The 26,504-nt window shown below is 37.9% G+C and overlaps 1 long non-coding RNA gene across 2 annotated transcripts in view; it reads right to left on the reverse strand.

Moving 5' to 3' along the window:
- The window catches only part of LOC132687863 (uncharacterized), a 54,764-nt gene that overhangs the window by 22,443 nt on the left and 5,817 nt on the right, over window positions 1-26,504 (reverse strand). Inside the window, exon 4 of one of the 2 annotated variants that reach the window (XR_009614304.3) lies at window positions 23,564-25,309. The exons of the other annotated variant lie outside the window; for it this stretch is intronic. This is a non-coding gene — a long non-coding RNA (uncharacterized LOC132687863). Of the gene's footprint in view, window positions 1-23,563; window positions 25,310-26,504 lie in introns of those variants that run through there. 2 annotated transcript variants of the gene reach the window in all.

Consider the following 26,504-nt stretch of genomic DNA (forward strand, 5'->3'; position numbering starts at 1 on the left):
AAGATATCGTGCCAAGCCTTTCTGGCCTGCCAAGTTTCAAAAGAGAGATCAGTCACGAGTCTTATAGGTCTCCCTTTATATGTGAGGGCACGTTTATCCCTTGCTGCTTTCAGAATTTTCTCTTTATCCTTGTATTTTGCCAGTTTGACTATGATATGTCGTGCAGAAGATCGATTCAAGTTACGTCTGAAGGGAGTTCTCTGTGCCTCTTGGACTTCAATGCCTTTTTCCTTCCCCAGTTCAGGGAAGTTCTCAGCTATAATTTCTTCAAGTACCCCTTCAGCACCTTTCCCTCTCTCTTCCTCCTCTGGGATACCAATTATGCGTATATTATTTCTTTTTAGTGTATCACTTAGTTCTCTAATTTTCCCCTCATACTCCTGGATTTTTTAATCTCTCTTTCTCTCAGCTTCCTCTTTTTCCATAACTTTATCTTCTAGTTCACCTATTCTCTCCTCTGCCTCTTCAATCCGAGCTGTTGTCTTTTCCATTTTGTTTTGCATTTCGTTTAAAGCGCTTTTCAGCTCCTCGTGACTGTTCCTTAGTCCCTTGATCTCTGTAGCAAGAGATTCTCTGCTGTCCTCTATACTGTTTTCAAGCCCAGCGATTAATTTTATGACTATTATTCTAAATTCACTTTCTGTTATATTATTTAAATCCTTTTTGATCAGTTCATTAGCTGTTGTTATTTCCTGGAGATTCTTGTGAGGGGAATTCTTCCGTTTGGTCATTTTGGATAGTCCCTGGAGTGGTGAGGACCTGCAGGGCACTTCCCCTGTGCTGTGGTGTATAACTGGAGTTGGTGGGTGGGACCTCAGTCCGACCTGATGTGTGCCCCCAGCCCACCGCTGGGGCCACAGTCAGACTGGTGTGTGCCTTCTCTTCCCCTCTCCTAGGGGCGGGATTCAGTGTGGGGTGGCGTGGCCCGTCTGGGCTACTTGCACACTGCCAGGCTTGTGGTGCTGGGGATCTGGCGTATTAGCTGGGGTGGGTAGGCAAGGTGCACGGGAGCAGGAGGGGCAGGCTTAGCTCGCTTCTCCGTAGGTGATCCACTTCAGGAGGGGCCCTGTGGCAGCGGGAGGGAGTCAGATCCGCTGCTGGAGGTTTGGCTCCGCAGAAGCACAGAGTTGGGTGTTTGTGCGGAGTGAGCAAGTTCCCTGGCAGGAACTGGTTCCCTTTGGGATTTTGGCTGGGGTATGGGCGGGGGAGATGGTGCTGGCGAGTGCCTTTGTTCCCCACCAAACTGAGCTCTGTCGTGCGGGGGCTCGGCAACTCTCCCTCCCTTTGTCCTCCAGCCTTCCCGCTTTCTGAGCAGAGCTGTTAACTTATGACCTCCCAGACGCTAAGTCACGCTTGCTGTCGGAACACACTCCGTCCAGCCCCTCCTCTTTTGCCAGCCAGACTAGGGGCTCTGCTTGGCCGGTGAGCCGCCCCTCCGCCCCGGCTCCCTCCCGCCAGTCCGTGGAGCGCGCACCGCCTCGCCGCCCTTCCTACCCTCTTCTGTGGGCCTCTCGTCTGTGCTTGGCTCCGGAGACTCTGTTCCGCTAATCCTCTGGCGGTTTTCTGGGTTATTTAGGCAGGTGTAGGTGGAATCTAAGTGATCAGCAGGACGCGCGGTGAGCCCAGCGTCCTCCTACGCCACCATCTTCCCTCTCTCCTGTGCCTTCACTAACTTTTTTAAGATTCCCTCCCTGCCATGGTTTTTCATTATAATAGAATAAAATCTAAACTCTGCATAAGAGCCTACGAGGCCCTGTGTGATCTGGCACAGCCAGCTTTGTAATCTCTCCTAACGGCTCACCCCAGTTTCTCTAAACTTCACTCATGCTACCCTTCTTGTTATTCAAAAATAGTAGGCTCTCTGCTACCTTAGAGCCTTATTCCTTGCTATTTCCTCTATCTGGATGATCTTTCTCCATATCTATCCAAGGTCAGCTTTTAAAAAAAAATCATAGTATCCAAATGTTACCTCTTCAGAGCAGCCATCTTTGCTCTATATAGTCAATTTAATACCTATTTAAATTATATTTAAATTGCCATCTTCTTCAGAGCACACACCACTATTTTTCTCTATTATATTTTGTATTTAATTGTTTACTTGCTACTCTTTTCCTCCAGCCTGTAAGCTTCATTAGGAAGTAACTTCATTTGTCTTGCTTGCCACTACATGCCCAGTCTCTAGAAAAGTATCTGGCACAGTGAAGATTTGTGATAGATAAATGCTCATTTAATGTGTGAAGAAATGTAGAAGAGTAGACATTTGTGTGTGTTCCAGATTTTATCCCTCTAATTATACCACAGATAGAGAAGAGAATGATAATTGCCGACCACCTATAAAGCATGAATCACTTTACAAATATCATCTCACTGAATAGGGACAAAAATAAAGTCACTTTATAGATATCAGATAAGGTTCAGAGGGTTATGTTCCTTTGTCTAGTTAATAGAGAAACAGGGATGTAAATCTCAGTCTGATTTTCTCTAAATTCCATAATATTTCTATCATTTTCCAGCATAAATCCTCAAACTGGTCAATAGAACACTAATTAGTTCATTAATTTCATTTAAAGGAATCAGTCATGTTGGTCACGTGTCATACTATGTGGGACAAAAGAACTGTTGTTTTTACTTTGTTGTGGTTGTCTTAGCGCAGGTGAAATAATTGAACCCAATGGATAATATATGTGTATTTTCTCCTTCATTGTTTCTTGTCCCTCCCCCATCTCTCTTTTTCATCCTTTATACTCTCAAGACAGATTTTAAAATGTTGACTTGAATTCCAGGAGACTGCCTAGGGAGAATTTGGTGCAGCCAGTGGGAGGTATTTGTAGTTGAGGTTAAAGACTTTCTTTTCCTGGAGGACTCTTGTGAGGTGGAGAATGATTCTTCAAACTCTTCAGCTAAAACATTTATGAAATTTGACGAGTACTGAATTTATTACCAGGGACAGCAGTCACCCAGTCAGTTTTCTTTCAGAGTCATGGTCGGCGAGGGCATAACATACTGGCTACATTAGCACATCTCATGTACTGAATACTCAGTTGCAAGAATGCCATGGATTATCTGTGTAGACAGGATGACCCCTCCAAATGGGCTGAATGACCATCCCAGGAGCATTTGAACAGAAAAATAATGAGGAAGAAACTAAATAAATATATTGGGCTAGGTAGATGATATTTCTTATTCAGCAAGTAAATATCCAGTACCCAGCCCACTTCTTTCTTTCTTTCTTTCTTTCTTTCTTTCTTTCTTTCTTTCTTTCCTTCTTTCTTTCTTTCTTTCTCTCTCTCTCTCTCTCTCTTTCTTTCTTTCTTTCTTTCTTTCTTTCTTCAGAGAGCGAGCGTGAGTGGGGGAGGGGCAGAGAGAGAAGGGGACAGAGGATCTGAAGCCCGTCTCTGTGCTGACAGGTTTACAGCAGGGGGTCTGATGTAGGGCTCGAACTCACAAACTACGAGATTATAACCTGAGCTGAAGTTGGATTCAAACTGACTGAACTACTCAGGTGTCCCTGTTTTTGTAATAGCATTCCAGTTAACTTTTGAGTAACAACTTCTTTGTGATTACATGTTATCCAGGTGGCACTATGATTCAGTGTAGTCTTCTCTTCCCTCTGCAAGGAGTAGGCATATTAGAACATATGATAATGTTGACTGAGTTTCTTCTGATATTGGTGGTACTGTGACAACATGGAAAAGTTTTAGATCTTCTTCATTCTAGTGTGAACACTTAGGTCAGATGTCTTACTGTGGTCCTGCTCCCCAGAGCCTAGTTCACAGAGCCTAGTTCTGCAGCTGTTCCATTGATTATGTTAGATATCCAAAATCTTTCTAATAATCATGTTCTCTGTGCAGAAATGCCAACTGCTGTTGCTTATAATCAAGTCTATTTTGTAGTCTGTTTTTGAATATGTATTTTTGGACACTGAAAGCATTTTCCTAATTTTGATACATAAACGAATGAAACAGGGAGATAAGTCATTGTGGCATAGCAAGGAATTTCTTGATAGGGTAGTTGGTAGACGCTCTAATTTTGCTTTGACCTTTCCCTAAATTTATAACTGCTCGTCCTTCAACCTTTATGTGTTTCTAGGTAAGAAGCTTTGAGGTCTCCCTGACGAAGAAGAAATTCTTACTAAGCTGCCTTGCCTCCTTGCATTTTAATTTTATGTATCCTTTTACACCGATTGTTGATTTGGTAGCAAACTGGTGGCAGCAACCTTGAGCTATATCCAAGTTCTTGTTTTTTACACTCTTTGAAATGGAACTAGCTCTTTGTCATATGACCTGATTCAGCATGTTTCCTCTTTGGCAGTCAGCTTGTCCTAAGTCACATTTTTGAGAATAATGGAACTTCCTTATTAAGAATGCAGTTCATGCTATTTCTTCTTCAGCAAGAACACAGGGCACATGAATCTTACCTCAAATTCCAGAAATCTTATAGACTTTAAGCAATACTTCCTTTTTGGGGGTCATATTAGGGATATTCAGGTTTCTAGCACTCAAGAAGAAATGTGAAAAAATACTTTGGGTTGATTCTCAACAAATCTTGCCTGTGTCTGTTCCATGCTTTATAACAATTGAACACAAAAAGCTAGTTCTCCTAATATTTATGTGTTTAGATTTGGGATACCCATTGCTATAAACAAGATGTACATTTCAAGGTAAGATGACCCTAGAGGGAAATAGAATCTAAGAAAGTCAGAAACAAAGGAGCATGACTTACTGTAATTCTGTATGTCTTTGGTATAGTGTGTAGGGTCTAGACACAAAAAATTTGAGAATGGGATGAACAATGAATGGCAAGGATGAAGGCTGAATAATGTACTTGGATCTGAAGACTGGATCTGGATTCTGGATTCTTTGATAGTCCTTTGAAGAGAGGAATGAAAGAGATAGTGGCCAAGTATCCAAGCAAGCAGAGGTTAGTTACCTGAATTAATAGCAGAAGTTAATTTAGAAAGAAGTGGCACATGTATAGATTTCAGGAAGACCATCTTTTCTACAATGGGCTCTTTCTTATAGGTCTAGGGTGAGAGAGCCCAAGTTTGCAAAGTTATTGGCAGCTATAGAAACTCGGCATGGAAAAGAGAACCTGGGAGGGAAGGGCTTCCAGATCCTGATTTTCAGCTCATGCCTTATCTCCAAGCTCCAAAAGGCCTGGATGGAGGAGGGAGATGGCGAGTATTGGTCAAGTATGGAATAGGACCTGGAAGTGGTGTTGGTGAGAAATTGTGAGGGAATTGGTGGGGAGGATGGGGCAGAGAAGAGGTGGTGATGATGGTGGGGGAGATTAGGAGAGATGGTGGGGGTGGTGGAGGGGAGAAAGGGTGGTAAATAGTGGTGGTGGTGGGAGGGGGTTGAGGGGTGGTGGCAGTGGTGGTGATGGCACAGGCTGTAGATACTAAACACAAATTATTTTACATCTTACACCTACTGTGATTGACAGGTTAGTCCCTGTGGATGGGATTCTTTAACAGATTCAACCAAAAGATTCTGGATAAGGCAGCATCAAAGGAAGCAAGGAAAGGGCTGATGTACACGACCTCCAAAGAATTAGAATCAGCTTTTATTACATTACTTGCAAAGATCGAAGAGATGAATTGACAAGTATTTATATCCATCTTCTGTTAATTTTAAGTTTGGATAAAATTAGAAATTGAAGTGCTCCATGGTGAGACATATTAGAAGTACCATATGTGGAGAAATTTATTCTTAATATAAATTGTCTGGGCAAAAGAGTGAGACAAGTGTTTTCCCACTGCTTTGACAATTTTGGGAGAGAAACACATTTCAGCATCAAGTAAAAAAAAAAAAAAAAAAAAAAATAGTACTAGATCTTACTGCCCGGTAAGTGGCAATAAGAAGTGGAGGTTACAATTGTTACATATATTTAATTTCCACCTGGTCTGTTATGTACTGGACCTTTCTAATACTTCATAATAATATTTTCAAAGAGTTATAGAATCAAGAACACTTGTTCTTGAATGGGGTAGCTGCTATTCTGATAATCTGTCCAGAGACCTTGTGGGAAATCTCTTTAGTTCTGCTGTCTCTTTGAATAGTGATTGAATCTTTTTCTCCGATTTACAGCTCAAGGAGAGTTTGTGCACAGCTTCCCGTTTCCCACAGAGATTTATTTAGTTTGGTCTTGCTGTACTGAGCTGGGATCTTACCTTACTCCCCAGTGGCTGTTCATGATACTCTGAACTAATAGAGAACATAATGACAATAACAAAAACGAATCCAAAGAAAAACAAAAAGCTTTATCCTCTGGCGTTAGCTTGCAAAGTCTTGAATGTTTTCCCCACCGCTTGCTGCCTCTGATGTTGTGCTTATGGGAATGTAATGTGATCAGAAGGCCACTGCCTTTCAACTTCCAAATTCTTGCTCTGTTGCCTTCTCCATTTCCACCAAAGGATATCAGCCCCAATTTGGGTACGAAAAGATGTCTTCTTCAAATATAGTACCTGATGAGGAGTGAGGTGGATGTTCAGTTTCTGGTGGGTAGTGACCCCAGGTGTCTGAGTTGGGGGTGATGGTGGGGTCTAGGAGACCATGTTTTTGTTTGTTTGTTTTTTGTTTTTTGTTTTTTGCTTTGTTCCAACAGGATTTCATTTGATAAGTCAGAGTATAAGTAGACCATCAGCCTTGTGGTTTTAGTTTTTCAAAATAGTTGTACATTTTTAACATTTCCTGTGTTTCACAAGTAAATATCTATTCATTAGCTAGAAAATCAGGAAACTTAGGGCACCTGAGTGGCTCAGTCAATTAAGCATCTGACTCTTGATCTCAGGGTCGTGAGTTCAAGCCCCGTGTTGGGCTCTGTGCTTAAAAAATCAGGAAAGTCCATTTCCAAGCTTGTTAGCCAGAGAACATTTAAAAGTGTCGGTAAGATTGAATAAGGCTGTGTCAGTGCTGTCGATATTAAAAAGAGCAATGCTATATTAGGTCCTGGTTCCTTTAAAAAAAAATGATGAAAACCATATGCTCCTTACCCAAATATATGCACCTCTGGGCATGTCTGTAGTCATCTTCTGATCTCCAGAAATGGAATTCAAGAAGGGATCTCTTGATTTTTAAAGTATTAAAACATATTCATAACAGTCATTTGATCCTGAGAATTTTTAAATAATTTTATTCATAAATTAATTAGCTACCTTTTAAAATCCCAATTGATAACCCCTTTCTCCTCAGAAAGTTTTGGGATGCTGTAGCTTTTCTCATGAGGCAGCCTATCTTATGTATATTTACTTCTGCCAATATAATTAGGAAAATATACCCCTGTGAGAGAATGCACAGTTAGCTGCCTTGAAGGGACACTGAGACCTTCTAGTTTTTAGACAAATGAGGTCAGAAATAATTTAAATAGCCTCAGAGGACCGGGAATTAACTCTTGCAAAGTGCTAATTTCTGAGTTTATGAATTTGGCCTTTTAATGATTATTTAGGCCAACCCAACATGTTTATTTCTCTCTCCCACCCTCCAACTATTTTAAAACATAAAATCCCAATGATTCTTTGGTGGGGGAGTGGATGGGGGAAAAAATAAGCTTTTTTTTTTTTTTTCTTTCTCGCGTTGATTACCTTCTCTTTAGAGTGACAGCCTTCTAGATTCTGGCCAGGCATGACACAATAAAATAAGCCAACTATAAGGTGTCTCCCTTCACAGCTGCATTTCTTTAGCAGTGCTTCTGCTGTTTGAAGGTGCTGAAGAATTTTTGTTGGTTTGGTAACTCTGAGGCCTGGTGAGGGTGGAAGGGTAGGGAAAGCTGGTAAAAGGGAAGAGTTTTGTCAACCTGCATCAAACTGGTTGTCTAAGGCTTAGTTTACTCACTGCACTTAGTGGAAAACTTCCAAATATGCGGTGAGAGAGAAAACTCTCAAATCCCTTGATTGCCCATCTGTTTCATCTAAAAAATCAGGCTAACCTCCCTTGGCCACTGTAATGTTTTACCTTGCCTCCCAACTTCAGAATTTCGCATAAAGGAGTCAAAAACAGTATCTGTAACAGAAAAGCTTAAAGCAAAAGAGGCAAAATGAGTCACTGATGGGCAGTTGTGAGTTTTTGTGGCTTTTTGTTTTGTTTTTGTAGAGGATAAAATTCAAGTCTTAGGAGCTATGATTTGAAATTTGCTACAATGAGACTATCACCATCAGACTCCTCCCCAAAGATACACTGTCTGAATGACACCCATATTTCCTAGATGGAAAACATGGAAAATGATAAAAGTGACTTTCACAGGAGATCAATCGTTTATCTAGTTATCCATCTGTTGTCTTTATCTTTAGGATTAAAATAAGGGGAGGGGGTTAAGCTGACTTGGTGGGCCATCAGAGTCCTCTTGTGAAGGGTCTCTTGTGTAATGTTCTTCTGTCCTTTTTAAAAATTTTTTTAAATGTTTTACTTATTTTTGAGAGAGAGAGAGCACAAGCGGGGAGGGGCAGAGAGAGAGAGTGGGAGACACAGATTCTGAAGCAGGCTCCAGGCTCTGAGCTGTCAGCACAGAGACTGACGTGGGGCTTGAACTCCCGAACTGTGAGATCATGACCTGAGCAGAAGTCAGATGCTTAACCGACTGAGTCACCCAGGTGCCTTTTTTCTTTTAATTTGTTTATTTTTGAGAGAGATCTTCCTCCCTCTTCTTAAAATACTTAACAGTTTTTTTTGTTTTCATTTTGTTTGTGAAGTGTGTAGTTCCTCCTGAGGCTACATTAGAAGTAGTGTTTATTTTGATGGTAAAGTGGGAGTGGTTAACAGATGCACTGGACTGGAAAATCTCACTTTCAGGCATCACAAAATACTAATTTAACCACTGGCAGTTGAACATTTATCCTCTCTGGTAAACTCTTGTCTAAATCATTTGCTTAAAAGTAGATGATATGTTGTTTTTGAGATGTCATAGTTTTGCTGTGGGGAAAACGAGGGAGAAGCTGAATGGACCAGCCTCTGGACCCCGTTCCTACTTTCAGTGTAAACAGTGGGTCTTTTATCTTTTCTGTGTTCAAAAGATCTCTTCATAGTCTAAAATTCTATGAATAGTATTCTTTGCAATCAGGGCTTATAGCTGGGAATGGGAGGGAGGGGAAATAAACATATAGCGCTGTGAATTTCCAGGATGAGAGAAGTTTACTTAAAGATTTACACTAGAAAGGGGTTGAGGCCAAAAAAATTTAAAATGACACATTATAAGTATATCTTGTCGTGCTTCTGTGTGTGTGTGTGTGTGTGTGTGTGTGCGCGCGCGCTTTTTATAGATTGAAGGTTTTTGGTAATCCTGCATTGGGCAAGGCGATCAACACCATTTTTCCAACAGCATTTGCTCACTTTGTGTCTCTGGGTCACATTTTGGTAGTTCTCACAATATCCAAACTTTTACATTATTGTTTGTTATGGTGCTCTGTGATCAGTGATCTTTGATTTAACTTTGTAATTGTTTCAAAGCACCATAAATTGCACCAATATAAGACAGTGAAGTTAATTGACAAATGTTGTCTGTGTTCTGACTGCTCCACTGCTCATTCCCTTGTCTCTCTCCCTCTCCTTGGGTCTCCCTATTCCCTGAGACACAACAGTATCACAGTTAGGCTTTAATGACCTTACAATGGCCTTTAAGTGTTAAGGGAGGAGTCACACATCTCACTTTAAATCAAAAGCTAGAAATGATTAAGCCTAGTGAGGAATGCATGTTGAAAGCCAAGGTAGGCTGAAAGCCAGGCCTCTTGTGCCAAACAGTTAGCCAAAGTTGTGAGTGCAAAGAAACTGTTCTTAAAAGAAATTACAAGTGCTACTCCAGTGGATGTACAAATGGTAAAAAAGCGAAACAGCCTTCTTGCTGATGGAGACAGTTTTTAGTGGTCTGGATAGATGATTAAACCAGCCACAACATTCCCTTCAACCAAAGCCTAATTCCAGGAAGGCCCTAACTCTCTTCAGTTCTGTGAAGCCTGAGAGAGGTAAGGAAGCTGCAGAAGAAAGTTTGAAGCTAGCAGAGGCTGGTTCCTGAGGATTAAAGAGAGAAGCCATCTCCATAACATAAAGATGAAAGGTGAATCAGCAAGCTATCAAGAAGATCTAGCTAAGATAAGTAATTAAGGTGACTACAGTAAGCAACAGACTTTCAGTGTAGAGGAAACAGCCTTCTATTGGAAGAAGATGCCATCTAGGACTTTATAAGTAGAGAACAGTAGTCAATGCCTGGCTTCAAAAGACTGGCTTCTCCTGTTAGGGGCTAAGGCAGCTGGTGAATTTAAATTGAAGCCATTGCTCCTTTATCATTCCTAAATCCTGGGGATTTAGGATTGTGCTAAATCTACTCTGCCTGTGCTCTGTAAATGGAACAACATCTGGAGGACATCATATCTATTTTTACAACATGGTTTACTGAATATTTTAAGCCCACTGTTGAGACCTACTGCTAAAAAAAATATTTTCAACATATAACTGCTCATTGACACCTGGTCACCCAAGAGCTCCGATGGAGATGTACAGTAAGATTAATGTTGTTTCCATGCCTGCTAACACATCCATTCAGCAGCCCACTGATCAAGGAATAATTTAGACTTTCAAGTCCTGTTATTTAAAAATCATCCTCTGATGGATCTAAGCAAACTTGAAAACCTTCTGAAAAGGATTTATCATTCTAGATGCCATTGAGAATATTCATGATTCACAAGAAGAGGTCAAAATATCAATATTAACAGGAAATTGGAAGAAGTTGATTCCCACCCTCATGGATGACTTGGAGGGATTTAAGAAGTAACTGCAGATGTGGTGGAAATAGCAAGAAAACTAGAATTAGAAGTGGAGTCTGAAGGTGTGACTGAATCCCTGCAAGCTCAGGAAAAAAACTTGAATGGGTAAGAAGATGCTTCTTCTGGAAGAGCAAAGAAAGTGGTTTCTTTAAAAAAAAAATTCACTTATGCATTTATTCATTTCTTCATTTGAGGGAGAGAGAAAGAAAGAGAGAAAGTGAATGAGCACGAGGAGGAGAGGGGCAGAAAGAAGGAGGGAAAGAAAGAATCCCAAGCAGGCTCTGCACTGATGCGGGATTTGAACTCGTGAACAGTGAGATCATGACCTGAGCTGAAACCAAGAGTCAGACACTTAACCAACTGAGCCACCCAGGTGCCCCAAGAAAGTGGTTTCTTGAGATGGACTCTATTCCTGGTGCAGATGCTGCTGTGAAGATTGTTGAAATGACAACAAAGGATTTGGAATATTGCATAAACTTACCAACTTTGCATAAAGTTGGTAAAGCAGCAGCAGGGTTTGAGAGGATTGACTCCCTATTTTGAAAGAAGTTCTACTGTGGGTAGTATGCTCTCAAGCAGCATTACATGCTGCAGAGAAATCCTTTGTGAAAGGATGAGTCAATCAATGCAGCAAACTTCATTGTCTTATTTTAAGCAATTTGCACAACTACCCCAACCTTCATCAGCAGCTGTCAACATAGAGACAAGGCTTTCCACCAGGAGAAAGATTAGGATGCATTGAAAGCTCAGATGATGGTTAGCATTTTTGTAGCAATAAAGTATTATAAAATCAGGGCACATACATTTTTGTAGACATCACACACTTAATAGACTTCAGTATAGTATAAACATAACTTTCATATGTACTGGGAAAACAAAGAAGTCATTTGACTCACTTTATTGTAATAAATATTTGCTATGTTGCAGTGGTCTGGAACTGTACCTGTGATATCTCTGAGGAATGCTTATAAACTCCTTTTTTTAAAGTTATTTATTTTGAGAGAGAGAGTGTGTGTGTGCAAGCGGGACAGAGAGAGAGGGAGATAGAGAATCCCAAGCAGGCTCTGCACTGTCAGTACAGAGCTTGATGTAGGGCTTGAATTCAAGAACTGCAAGATCAACATCTGAGCTGAAGTCAGATGCTTAATCGACTGAGCCACCTAGGAGCCCCATAAACTCCTTTTAATATGCCAGCTGAACTATCCTCACAAGGAGTCCTTTTCTGACCCATATAGTTTCTTGTGACCTTTCTTGCCTCTGAACTCCCATAGTTCTTATGACCTTTATCACTCATTTGACACTTAAATTTGTGCTCCTTTAATATTTAATAATAAAATGCTAATATTAATATTATAATACTATATATATATATATATATATATATATATATATATATATATATATATTTGTTTCTGGTAGAGAAAGTTTCCATTTGTGTGGCCTGCCTCCCCAGCTAGTTATAGCTTACCACATGGTAATGAAAATATTTTAAAATGGAAGTTTATGGGATGGATGAATAGATTGTAAGCTCCCCGAGGACAGACAAAATTAATTTGGATTTCTTGTGTTCCTCCCAAGGCTTAGCAAAGGATCATGTGTATTCAGTGATTCTCAAATGATCCTTGAATTCATTTCAATTCAGTTCAGTGCTTCATTCTGGTTATGAAGTGATCTAATATTTGCCTTCTTGAAATGTTGCCTGGGGAAGTTGTATGGAGCTTAGAGGAGAATGTCCTCAATGTAATGTCATATCAATGTAAGGCTCCAGGAGAAAGTTGAATGCAGTTAACATGTTGCTTACAAAGATTATATGTGATTAGAAACTATTGAAGTACTCCACAGGTAGCTACATTTAGGTTTCCTGTCCCTTCAGAAGTCATGACAAACTGCTATTGAGAAACTATATTGAAAAGCACTGAACAGAATAGAGCCAAGTCTATAATGGTGAATACTTAACCAGCTCCCAACTAGGTGGAATCCATAATTTCAATAATATGCCTTAATGGTGGAACATGACGTTAAATTTGAAGTAATCTTTCATGAGGTGCCATTCATTCCTACCAAGTTTAAGAATAGTCCAAATTGGGAGCACCTTGCTGGCTCAGTCAGTAGAGCGTATGACTCGTGATCTTGGGGTTGTGAGTTTGAGCTCTATGCTGGGGATAGAGATTACTTAAGAAAAAATAGGTCAAACTGAGCTGATGAGTGGAGAAGCACTGGGGGATAATCATCCCTTATTTAAAAAGACCTTGTATAATGGTGTCAATCTTTGAAAGCTGATGAGTGATGAGTTGTAATTTACATTGGGCCTTATTAATTACACAGTCCCTACTGGGCTTACTTGTTATTTATATTAGCTGTCTGGATTCTGTAGGCATTTATATGCTACATTGCTGGAAGCCAGTCACCTATATGAGTTTAAAACTCCAACAAAACATAATAAATTTTCTGAAGGCAACCTCCTTGTCACATTTTTCTCAGATTCTCCATGGCAAAGGGGATTCTTTTAGATGCATAGCTGGCATGCAATCAATATGTTGAATTTGAAGCCTACAGTTGACTACCATCCGTCTGTGATAGTCAGCCAGTTTGGGAGCCACTGTAATAGAAAGATCATAGGGGTTGGTATCTGAATTGGATTTGGGTTTTGGCCTTGCCAATTACTAGCATTTTATAAAGAGCAAGTCCATCCCCTTCCTAAGCTTCTCATCTATAAAACAGAGATGTCATAATACTTATTGTCATGGGCATTCAATGATCTGGTTTGTTGAGTATATAGTACTACGAAGTGCTTAATCAGTGTGCATCCTTCAGTGCATTCCACTCTCCACCTTGCTATTTCCAAAGGAATGCTCACATCTTACACATTGCTAAAACCAGTTGACCATGTTTTGATTGCCTATGTCCAGAGGCATCATCTCTTCTTCAGGCTAACTAACTCTGCCACTGATTTGATAACTTAGTCGGGTTTCACTTGTACTGTGTATAGTTACCTTGACCAGTTACTTCTAGAATTTCCTCTGTTTTTTCAAGTGGATAGTTTGAAGTTGAAATCTGGATTTGCTCACACCTTAGGAAACTAATTTCCTGTGACAATGCATGAGGCAGATGGCATCCTCTGATCCTTCTGCTATACTCTGAAGGGTGAAGGTTGTTTGCATATTTTTTCTTTTTTGATGATACTATTTCTTGTGAATGGAGAACATGAAAATAGAACTCACTGCCTACTCCACTTCTGCTTAGAAAAGCCCCCTTCAGCTTTGCTCATCTGTATCCATCCTTTAAACCTTTACAACCCACTCTCTTCCTCTGTAAGGCAGCCATACTCCCTCCTTCCATCTGACTGCACATCTCCCACACACCTTACATAATACTGGGGAAGAAGGGTTCTTATCAAGTCTAATTTTTTAAATTATTTTTCAGATTAAATTGGCTCAGTTTTCCTCAGCCGTGAGGAAAAGAGATTAAGGGTTCATAGACTAGTACTAGAGCAAGTATTATATGTAAATATGGGCCATTAAAGTAATACATGATTAAAATTAATAGTTTTTTCTCTCAAGCTCCAATTCTGGCCTCGAGTGTATCCACTGTCAAAAAAAATGTAATGCTTATCATTCTCTCTCTCTCTCTTTCTCTTTCTCTCTTTTTCTGTGTAAGCATATATATGTAATTTTGGTCTAAAGTTTAGACCATTATCTAAAAGCACAGGAAAATTCTAAATAGTTAATTGAATCCATAAATATCATTAAATTACATATATATGTAATTTTAACTTAGACAAGATTATACCAGTTATATGCATATGTAATTTTATTGTAAAAACAAGATCACAATATGTTATTCTGAAAATTTTTTCACTTCTATTTCATGAATAGTTTCAAGTGAACACTTAAAAGTATCTCAATTTTGGGGTGCCTGGGTAGCTCAGTCAGTTAAGCATCCAACTTTGGGTCAGGTCATGATCTCACTGTTCGTGAGTTTGAGCCCCACATTAGGCTTTGTGCTGACAGCTCAGAACCTGGAGCCTGTTTCGGATTCTGTGTCTCCCTCTCTCTCTTTTCTCTCCTACTCATACTCTGTCTCTCTCTCAAAAAGAAATAAAGATTACAAAAAAATTAATAGCTCAGTTTTAAAAGTGAACGTATTATATTTCATATTAAGAATGTACCATGGTCAACCATTTCCATATTGAGAACTGTTCTGATTATTCCATTTTTTTGCTAACAGAATAATGCTTTCATAAAAATTCATGTCTATATGTCTATATATTATTTTTGTTTTAAAAATTCCCTGGATTGTATTGCTTGATCAAGGATATCTGCATTACAATTAAATTTTTTTTTAATGTTTACTTATTTTTGAGAGAGACAGTGTGAGTGGGGGAAGGGCAGAGAGAGGGAGACACAGAATTCAAAGCAGGCTCCAGGCTCGGAGCTGTTAGCACGGAGCCCAACGTGGGGCTTAAACTCATGAACTGTGGTATGCTTAACTGACTGAGCCACCCAGGTGCCCCTGCATTATACAGTTTAATCCATGCTGCTAGAAGGCTATTCAAAAACCTTTGAAAATTAAACCTTTCAACAATGTGTGAGTTCAATGGAGTACTACGTGGCAATGAGAAAGAATGAAATATGGCCTTTTGTAGCAAAGTGGAAGGAACTGGAGAGTGTGATGCTAAGTGAAATAAGCCATACAGAGAAAGACAGATACCATATGTTTTCACTCTTATGTGGATCCTGAGAAACTTAACAGAAACCTATGGGGGAGGGGAAGGAAAAAAAAAAAGAGGTTAGAGTGGGAGAGAGCCAAAGCATAAGAGACTCTCAAAAACTGAGAACAAACTGAGGGTTAATGGGGGGTGGGAGGGAGGGGAGGGTGGGTGATGGGTATTGAGGAGGGCATCTTTTGGGATGAGCACTGGGTGTTGTACGGAAACCAATTTGACAATAAATTTCATATATTAAAAAACAAAAAAAACAATGTGTGAGTTGATTTATTTTTTCTTAATTGCTTCATGAGATGCTAAAATTTTTCAGTTGAGGGGAAAAATTTCACTTGTAAACATTCTGTATTTTGTATTAACTCTTCTGTTTCAGTATATTTTAATATATTTATTGGAATTTTGCATTTTATTTTCTGTGATTGCTTCTTGAAATACTTAGCCCCTTTTTATTGGTTTATCTCTTCTAATCAGTTTGAAGGAGCTCTTTGTAAATTAATGACAATTTTTGGTCTTTCATGTTTATTGCAAATAGTTTATATTTTCCCAAATTTATCTTTTTATCTTTTGCCATAAAAAATTTTATGGAATTGAATAATTTTATAAAAAGTCTTCTAGGTTTCCTGCTTTCCTTAAGAAAACTTCTAAAAGGGTGGATATTTTAAATAGAAGATTTTAGGTGCAAGTTCTTACACTTTCTCTTATCTTGGAGAACTCATTCAGACTTAAAAGTCTTAGGCTACATTTTCATTGCACAAGGATAATTTTCTCACATTTTGTTCTCTCTTTCTCTCTCTTTTTAAGTATGTCTTCATGAATCACATCTTTAAATTGGCTGTTACTAATTTATTGCCTCTTGGCCCAAAATTTACCCTTCTTTACTTTGCTTTGTGACATGAGCTGGACCCTGTACACATTTTTTCTTGCCTGAGTGATTTTTTTGTAATTCAAGAGTGGGAAGAAGGGATTTATTTTCCTTCCTCCAGTGTGCTGTGGCATCCAGCATATTGGCTTGTATATTGTGTGTGTGTGTATGTGTGTGTGTGTGTGTGTGTGCGTGCGCGCATGTGTGTGCGCTCAGCTAGAAGTGGGAGGTATGCTCACCTCTGTACCTCTCGTGGCTCAGCTGAAGCCTTGAACCTCCAGCAAGTTTTTCCTCCATTCAGCAGCTACAGTGGTTGACCTTTAGTAGTTGAGTTTCCATGAATGTAGCCAGATCTTTTCCTCAGAGGTCTGAATCTCAGCCAGTGGAATGGGCTTCTATAAGTTTCTAAATTCCTTTCATGTGTGTTCTTCCTCAGTCCTACAAATAGCATCTGCATCCTGCAGTTGTCTCTTCGATTGCTACTATGCTTTAGAATCTTTTTACTCCGTTTAGCAGTTAGCCAGTCTGTTACTCATTAATAATTTTTATATTATATTTACCCTGTTCAATTCCTTGTGTGGTTCCTGTCTCCTGACTTGACCCTATATGATATGCAAGCACAGTTGTGAGATTTCTGGAAGAAATATAGCAGATAATACAGTCTTCTGTGCAGCAGTAAGGAAGGGTATTGTTTACATTTACCTGAAGATACAAAGTTACAAATATTAACCACAGTGACAAGTGAAGGCAATATGATAAAGCTCCCAACTACAGAACCTATAGTAATTTTCCAATCTAAGTACCTTGTGTTTTGCCTTAAGATGTTTGTCATAACTTTGGGTAACTATACTTTTACTTAATATCTTTCTTTTAACCAAACCATTTTTAATTAATATTCTTTATTTTGTACACTTTTATATTTATAGAAAAATTGAGCAGGCAGTTCAGATCAATCCATTTTTAAATTTAAATAAACTTAAAAAAATTAACTTTATAAGATGGTAGGTAGTATAATATAAATTTGCCATACATAGAATTTATAAAAATAAGTATTAAAGTGTTCATCAATCAACTAAAATTGTATCTTGTAACATTACATGTATTTTACTTTGAGAAAAACTAGACCAGATTATCTCTTGAGGTATGTCTTTTCTATCTCTCAAATTCTGGACTATAAGCATACTATGTTTATGTACTTTTTTGTTTATTTGTTTGAGCAAAGTGTGAATACTGTTCCAAACCTTATCTTCTATAAACTACAGAAATACCCACCCCTGGGTACATATACATCTATATTTGCATTTGTGTACATGTCCACAAATCTCTCTATGGTTACTATCTATGTCTCTAATGTCTTAATCTATATACCACCATTTCCTTGGTAATTTGCTCGTTTATTTGATGTATTGGCATAAATCAGTCCCATTGTTATTCCTTATCGGTCTTGACTTTGCTGTTTAAATCATAACCTTGAAAGGACAAAACCAAATTGCTTTCTACATACTCTGTAACCCTATAGCAATCAGATAGTGCTATTCATGATTCCTGAGAGCTCAGGAAATGCTTTCAATGAAGATGATGAAGAAATTTCAAGGATTTTTTTTTTTTTTTTTTTTTTAGTTCAAAGCATGTGGAGTTGCTCTTGCTAGAGTTAACAAATCTGTCTGTATTAGTTCATAGCTTTGTTTTTAATAATAGGAAGCTGGGTTCTGTGTGTGTGTGTGTGTGTGTGTGTGTGCATATTTGTGTACTTTTCTTCCACTTAGTATCATATTTGTGAACTTTTTTGTAATGGCGTATGCATATATAGATCAATGTAAGGAATCAACCCCGTATTTATATACTCCTTCCAGAGGACAGATTGTTCCCCCTTTGTACTCATTATCAACAGCATTGCAATGAACATATGTATGTATACTTCCTTGAATGTGTAAAAAAGAAAAAAATCTGTAGAAAGCTGAAAGTGGAATATCTGGGTTGAGGTTATATTAATTTTCAACTGTATGGGATGTATCAAAATTAAATTGTAGGAATGTATAAGCAATATATTTCTGTTTCCAATATCCTATCCAAACTTAATTTCATGAATCTTGTTAATTTTGTCCAATTAAATGAATGTGTGGAATTGTATCACATTGTAAATCCATATTTTCTCAGTTGGTAGTGGGATATATTTCTTACATTTATTAGCCATTTATGTTTTTTCTTTGTAAATCGCTGTTATAACATTCTTTGCTCAATTTTATGATCCTGTGTCAGCCTGTGTCTTTTTTTTTGTTTGTTTGTTTATGGCAGTTCTATTTTTCCTGCATAGAAGTTCATCAGTTAGCATAAACCAGGTTATGCTGTATTAAAAACCTCCAAATCTCAATGGCATAATGCAATAAAGATTTATTTTTTTCCATAGAGGGTCTGTTGTGATTTCAGATGGCTCTTCAGGAAAGCTTTCCTCCATACAACCACTCAGCAGTCTAGGTTGCTGTTACTTTTCAGTACAAATACTTCTCAGTAATTCCTGTGGTAGAGAGCGCTGGAAAATCTTGCATTGGAAATTAAGTTCTTATGTCCAAAAGTGACACAAGTTATGTTTTCTCACAACTCATTGGCCAGAACTGGTCACATGACTTCAACTTAACTGCAAGGGTTGGGGAAATGTAATTCTCCCACATACCCACAAGGAAAGAAGATCCACTTGTGGATAATCACTAAACATTGTAATGTTGTCACATTGTCACAAAAAGATTTAAAAATCTATGTGTACATTTATTCTTCCTAATGAATTTTAACATTATTTTGAGTTCTCTCTTCAAATATCAGTCTAATTTTAATTAATATTGCCATGCAATTTAGAGTTATTGGTGTTAGGGAGGGAGAGGAGAACTGACAGTTTCCAATATTAAGCCTTCCTAATCATGAGCATCATTTCTGTCTCCAAATATTCAAAATTTTGAATATTAGGATTATCTCTAGCTTTAGCATATTTGATGTACATGTCTCTGGTCTTTAGTCAATACTTCTACACTTTATATTTTTGTTTCTATTATAAGAAACAAGATATTGTTTTATACCTGACAATGTTAAGAGCACTTTTTAGTTTGAATAGGTTTTAGTGACGACTTTTAGATTTTCCAGGAAGATTATATTGAAAACAATATTTTTTACTTTCAGAGTTCTGATTTTATGTATATATTATATATAATTATGTTGTATATTATATTATAAATTATATATAATTATATAAATTGTATATAATAACTTATAAAGAAATGTTATTTACACAGGAAAATAATAATAGTTTTATTTTTTTGTGTTTTTTTGTGTGTTTTTTTTAAATGTGAAATTTATTGTCAAATTGGTTTCCATACAACACCCAGTGCTCATCCCAACAGGTGCCCTCCTCAATGCCCATCACTCACTTTCCCCTCCCTCCCACCCCCATCAATCCTCAGTTTATTCTCAGTTGTGTCTTTTTTTTTTTTTTTCCAGGAGGAGAAAAGAACCCTGAGTAAGGGTCCTTGCTGTGTATTTATTAGGATCAGAAGGCTTACAAACATGATGGACGAGTAGAAAGAGGCAATGAAAGAGTGATTATTAACTCATGTGTGTGAGAGAAAGGGAGTTCAATGGTATGCAGTGTTAGGAGTTTGGTTCAATACAAAACAAAATCCCAGCACCCAGCAGATGGCTGTTTACTGGAGGCTAGAGATGCGCTGTTTATATCTCAACTTGCCTAGGGGATAAGACAGAGAATGCTACCTCAGGATTAACAAGGCAGGTTTCTTTTGTTAATTACCTCTGCTCCAGGTAATTTCACCCTGCTGAGGGGGTCTATAGCCCTGTTTACCTGTATACCTATTCTGGACCTTCCATCCTGTGAAAGCATTATTAACATAACTTGGGCCTCCTTGTACAATGACCAATTTGCATGGACCACTATTTCTGCTTTTGTACTATGCTGGGGGCTCTTCCTCCCTGTTTACTTAATCTTGGATGCTTTCATCCTGTGGCTTCCTATTCCTATGTCTTTGTTCTATGCTCCAGGTGTTTTTGCCCTGCTTACCTAATCTTGGATGCTTTCATCTTTAGCTTTGTTAACCCATTGGTGCAAGCTTAGGGAATACCTATACTCAATTCCCACAGTTACCCTTTTTTTTTTTTTTTTCTTGGTTTTTCTAGTGTTTTGTTCACAGACCGTCATAAAAAACGCCTTGTCCTCCTTTTGCTTTCTGGTGGCCTGGAGGGTGATTCTGGCGGTGCTCTGGTAGGAAGGGCGAATCCCCAGGAACAGAGTGGGGTCCAGGAGGTTCTCGAGCCACACGGGGAAAAGCGGTTCCACTGATGGAAGGACATCTGCTAGAGACTGTTGAAGCCACCCGGTCCCAGCAGACCCCGGAAGGCGGCCACATTCACTGGTGCTGGGGCAAGGTCATTAAAGGTGAAGCCCGGTGCCAGATGTGTGTTGTGATTTTCCATAATCCCTGAAACGCTGCTGCTACACTGTCTCGCAAACTTTCTCTGGGGCGGGCTGGCACCTGGCCGCAGTCTTGGGGCACCTGGAGCAGCAGGGTTCAGCGGGGCATTCCTGGGTGCAGCCGATATTCGGCCATTGCTCATTCGGCCATTACTTGGTGAGACCCTCCCACAGAGGGGCAGAAGGGGTCAAAGCCTCAGTCCTTCAGAAGTAAGGGGCCGGGGAAAACAGCCACATCTGAGACAAAACTTGGGAGAGAGGTACTGCCTGGGGCCTGGTCACGGAGAGTGAAAAAGTGGAGAGTGGATGAGAGCTGAAGACAGAGGACAGGTGCGCGATTGCTGATCCGGGAGAACAGCTATTCTCAGTTTTTAAGAGTCTCTTATGGTTTGGCTCCCTCCCTCTCTCTCTTTTTTTTTTTTCCTCCCCTCCCCCCTTAACTTCTGTTAAGTTTCTCAGGATCCATGTAAGAGTGAAAACATATGGTATCTGTTTTTCTCTGTATGACTTATTTCACTTAGCATAACACTCTCCAGTTCCATCCACGTTGCTACAAAAGGCCATATTTCATTCTTTCTCATTGCCAAGTAGTATTCCATTGTGTATATAAACCACAATTTCTTTATCCATTCATCAGTTGATGGACATTTAGGCTCTTTCCATAATTTGGCTATTGTTGAAAGTGCTGCTATAAACATTGGGGTACAAGTGCCCATATGCATCAGCACTCTTGTATCCCTTGGGTAAATTCCTAGCAGTGCTATTGCTGGGTCATAGGGTAGATCTATTTTTAATTTTTTGAGGAACCTTCACACTGTTTTCCAGAGCGGCTGCACCAGTTTGCATTCCCACCAACAGTACAAGAGGGTTCCCGTTTCTCCACATCCTCGCCAGCATCTGTAGTCTCCTGATTTTGTTCATTTTAGCCACTCTGACTGGTGTGAGGTGATATCTCAGTGTGGTTTTGATTTGTATTTCCCTGATGAGGAGTGATGTTGCATTCTTCTCGAAGCTAGAACAAGCAATCCTAAAATTTGTATGGAACCACTAAAGACCCCGAATAGCCAAAGTAATATTGAAGAAGACCAAAGCAGGAGGCATCACAATCCCAGACTTTAGCCTCTACTACAAAGCTGTAATCATCAAGACAGCATGGTATTGGCACAAAAGCAGACACATAGACCAATGGAATAGTTTTAAATAGTAGTAATAATCACATGTAACATTACCTTGCCACTATAAAGAGAATGACTTTAGAATTTTACAATTAGGAATGGTATTTACTAGTTTCACCATGTCTCATTCTTTACATGATTAAGGTACTAAGATGAATATCAAGATAGTCACATGACTTCTCTACTTTGACCTACTGATAATGATAAATTAACAAATTTTCCTATTAAATTGCTTTTGCATTATATACTAAAGCCTATTGGTCATATTATATTACACTTTTAATGTTGTTTATGGATTCAATTTACTATTTGGAATTTTCTTGTGCTTTTAGATAATGGTCTTAGTTCTCTGTGTCTTCTTACATTTTTGCTGTCAAGTTTATGCTGGCTTTGTATAATGGGTTGCAAAGTTGCAAGTTTTTTATTTGTACTTTAATAGTTTAATGGCATTTGGATTTTATCATAATTAAACATTTGTAAGGAATCACTTAAAATTTTTGAAACGCGGATTGGGTTTTGACTATACTTTTCAATTCATTCTGTATTCATTATTCAGTACGTTTTATTAAGTTTTTGGGGACAATTTTGGTAGCTTTTATTTTCTTAAAAAATTGTCCATTTTCTTGTAATGTTCAAATATATAAGCACAGAATTACAGATTTTATTCAACTATCTAAAATATCTCTGTATTATGTTTATATTCCTTCCTGTATTCCTACTTTGGGGGTTTATATTCTCTTCAGATTATATTTTTATTAGTCTTCCTGCATTTCTAATTTGATGTCTTTATAAATTACTATGCTGAATGCTTAATTTATTTTTATTGCTTATTTAATGATAACATCAATTATAGTATAAAATTTCATCACAATAAATTGGTCCATATCTCATAAGTTTTGACATAAACTGTTCCCATTGTTATTGTTATATACATCTTATAAAATCTTCAATTTCTTCTTTTGCCCAAAAGTTATGTTAAAAAGTCTTTTCTTTTTTTTAAATAGTTGAGTTTTGTTGTTGTTGTTGTTTTTTTTTTTTTTTTTTTTTTTTGGTTGTCAGTTTTTTCATATTTAATGCATTATTAAGATCACTTGATTTTTGTGGGGTTTTTTGGTTTGAAATGTTTTGAAGTTTATTTTGATTTAGTATGTGTTAATTTTAATAAGTGTTTTAAGAAAATTTGAAAGAATGTTGTTTGTAGTTGTAGGGTATAGAGATTGCTATACATTGTTCTAGCTTGTGTCTCTGTTCCCACTGTTGATCCCATGCAATTCGTGGTCCACACTGCAGTTGAGAGCATTAAGAGGAAGGGTTCACAAAATAAACTGGGTTGGGCTGTATTAGACACAGGGTTAAGGGTCAAATGTCTTAACTGAGACATCAGAATTGCCTTGACATCTCTTTTTGTTTCCTTGTACATGCCTTAGTATTCTGCATTTTTCATTATATCCTGAATTCTCTTGATCTTAGAATGTTATTTATTTATTTATTTATTTATTTTTGCTGTTCATATATTCTTTTTTTTAAATATAATTTATTGTTAAATTGTCTTCCATACAATACCCAGTGCTCATCCCAACAAGTGCCCTCCTGAATGCCCATCACCCATTTTCCCCTCTCCCCCACCCCCATCAACCCTCAGTTTGCTCTCTGTATTTGAGAATGTCTTATGGTTTGCCTCCCTCCCTTTCTGTTTGTAAATTTTTCCCCCTTTCATTCCCCCATGGTCTTGTGTTAAGTTTCTCAAGATCCACATATGAGTGAAAATATATGGTATATATCTTTCTCTGCCTTATTTCACTTAGCATAATACCCTCCAGTTCCATCCACATTGCTGCAAATGGCAGGATTTCATTCTTTCTCATTGCCAAGTAGTATTCCATTGTATATATAAACCACATCTTCTTTATCTATTAATCAATTGATGGACATTTAGGCTCTTTCCATAATTTGGGTATTGTTGAAAGTGCTGCTATAAACATTGGGGTACATGTGTCCCTATGTATCAGCACTCTTGTATCCCTTGGGTAAATTCCTAGTTAGAATGTTTTTTATATTAAACAGAGGATTCTAGTTAAAGTTAGAGGCGTATTCCTTATTCTTTTCGTATTTGCTAGGTTTGTCTTAATTATTGAAATGTGCATCAGGACACTGGGGAGAACTTTTATATTTTTGAATAGTTTCTCTGATGCCAGTGAGGTCGATAAGCTTTAATCGAAAGAGTTGTTCTTAGTTCTGATTGGCCAAGGATATCAGGGTTTTCTGAAGACAAACACTTGAGAGTTAGGAGGCTGGTACCTAATTAACCATCAACAAATATTTTTTTGAATAAATAATCATTTCTGCTATTTTTCATAAATAGACATTTAAAGTCAAGTTAAAGATTGTACATTGTGAGGCTTATAAATGATAGGACTTGGATTTGATCCTAGGTCTTCTGACACTAGGTCAGATCTTCTCAGTGAACTGCTTTTTTAAATTATGCAAATTTCTTTTGTTGCTCAAATGGTATTATTTTGCAGTTCTGTTCAGGTAAAGTTCTATGAAGTCTGTTGTGTTTTGTTTTTGTCAGTTTTAATTTTTGGTAAAACAATTATATATATAGTATTTCCTACAAAAAGTATACAGGTGCATATTCCTTTATGAAATCTAAATAGTAATTTACTCAGTATTTTAAAATACAACAAAGGATTAACTGAAAATTGCTGAATGGGATGAAAAATATATGAAGTTAATTAGAGAGTTAATCTATGCACAATTATATAACAAACAAATGGCAAATAATATAAAGTTTGGTTCTGGAATAAATTTTTATTTCATTCTTACAGAGTCATTGGTTAAACCAAAAGCAGGAAACAGCAAAGGCTAATGTCTCTTTCTTGGTATTTTGGAAAACTCTTTTTGATTATTCTCATTCTACAATTTCTATTGATTGATTTCTGCATTCTGTGCTATGTATACACTATACCGACTTTTCTTTAATAATTTTTAGAGTTCTTAGTATAAAGCTAGAGAATTTTCAATGTTCTGTCCATAATTGCTCAAAGTTCAGACTTCAGAGAATTGTCACTGATTGTATCCTTGGATGTTGCCATCTCTATTCCTATTTATAAAGATGTTAAGGAGGTTTTCTTGTTCTCATATATGTAGTGCGTTTGTGTGCACACACACACAACTTCTAGAAGGTCAGTGTGAATCAGAATATTGATTTGCTACTGTATATATTTGTAGGTCCAAGTACAGTGACTGACAGAAGCCGTACTGAACATGTCTCCAAGGTCTCTTGTTTTGTGCTCTATTCATTTCTCTGGTTTTTCTCTCATCTGGGCTAAAGCAGTAGGTGGGGATGAAAAGTAAAGGTTTCAGGTTACATACATCTTGAAAACAGCTTCCTTCAAGAATTTGTTGACTCTCTTCAAGTTCCCTGTTTATAGTATTATACTCTCATGTTCACTGCTGTACAGGGATTTTGCATTTAACCACCTAACTTTTTTTTTCTGTAGGAGAACCTCACTATCACACCTGTACTATCACACACACTGTTGGAGTCTAATTTTGATACAAAAATATAAGCCAGTAATGGGAAATATTGTATAAAATTCCATCACTCTATCATAATGTCCACTTTTGAGTATTTTCTATTTTCCACATATGTCCATTTTCCACAGTGGTAATCATCCTGAACATATTACTTTGTATGCTCGTTTAAAACAACATTGCAATGTTTATTCTTGCTTGTACATGGCATTGATAATTTTTTATCTTTCAGAATTTACAGTATTACATCAAAATTAACATGGTGCTGAGTCTTGAAAGAAATGGGAGATGGTGTTTTCCTAATAAATAAAATGAGCAGGATATTTACGTGGAATGTATCACAAATTTACTAAATGATTTAACTAGTTCTCCAACCTGTTTTCTGACACCAAATCCAGAGCTTACACTATTATACCACCTAATATGTTCTGTAGATAAGAGGCTTAAAAACACCTGCCTTTCAAATACCACTGTGTTAGTTTGCTTCTGTAGTTTGAGAGTTGTATAACTGATTCTGGGCAACATGAGGATATAACATCATCTCTGTTTGATGCTTAGCTCTTTTGTTAATGGCTTATGATGTCCCTTCAGGAGTGTCTGCTTTCTTTTCTGCCTTTCACCTTTATTCTCCCCAGGTAAGTTGGGTTGATTGGCTACCATCCAAAATGGACCATTCTTCCTGGGTGTTCATAAATTGGGAAATTTTCCTAACCCAGACAATTGTGACAATGATACCAACACTGTTTTCACTTGAAGCACGTGATTTCACCTGCTACACAGTACTTCCTGAGTATTCATTTCTTAGCATGATTTTTTTTTTTGAGCCTTCTTGTCCAGTGTATTGCACTTTCCAGTCCGCAAATCCCTTCATTGTTATACAGCTCTGAGGATGCATTTTCCTAGCTCTACAACTGTCTGTCTTGTGTACAGTGACAACATGCTCATCGCTTTCTCAGTGGGATGGCAACTTGAAGTCACATCTCCTT

Source organism: Panthera onca, chromosome E1 (genome assembly GCF_046562875.1).
Source record: "Panthera onca isolate mPanOnc1 chromosome E1, mPanOnc1 haplotype 2, whole genome shotgun sequence".
NCBI classification, from domain to species: domain Eukaryota; kingdom Metazoa; phylum Chordata; class Mammalia; order Carnivora; family Felidae; genus Panthera; species Panthera onca.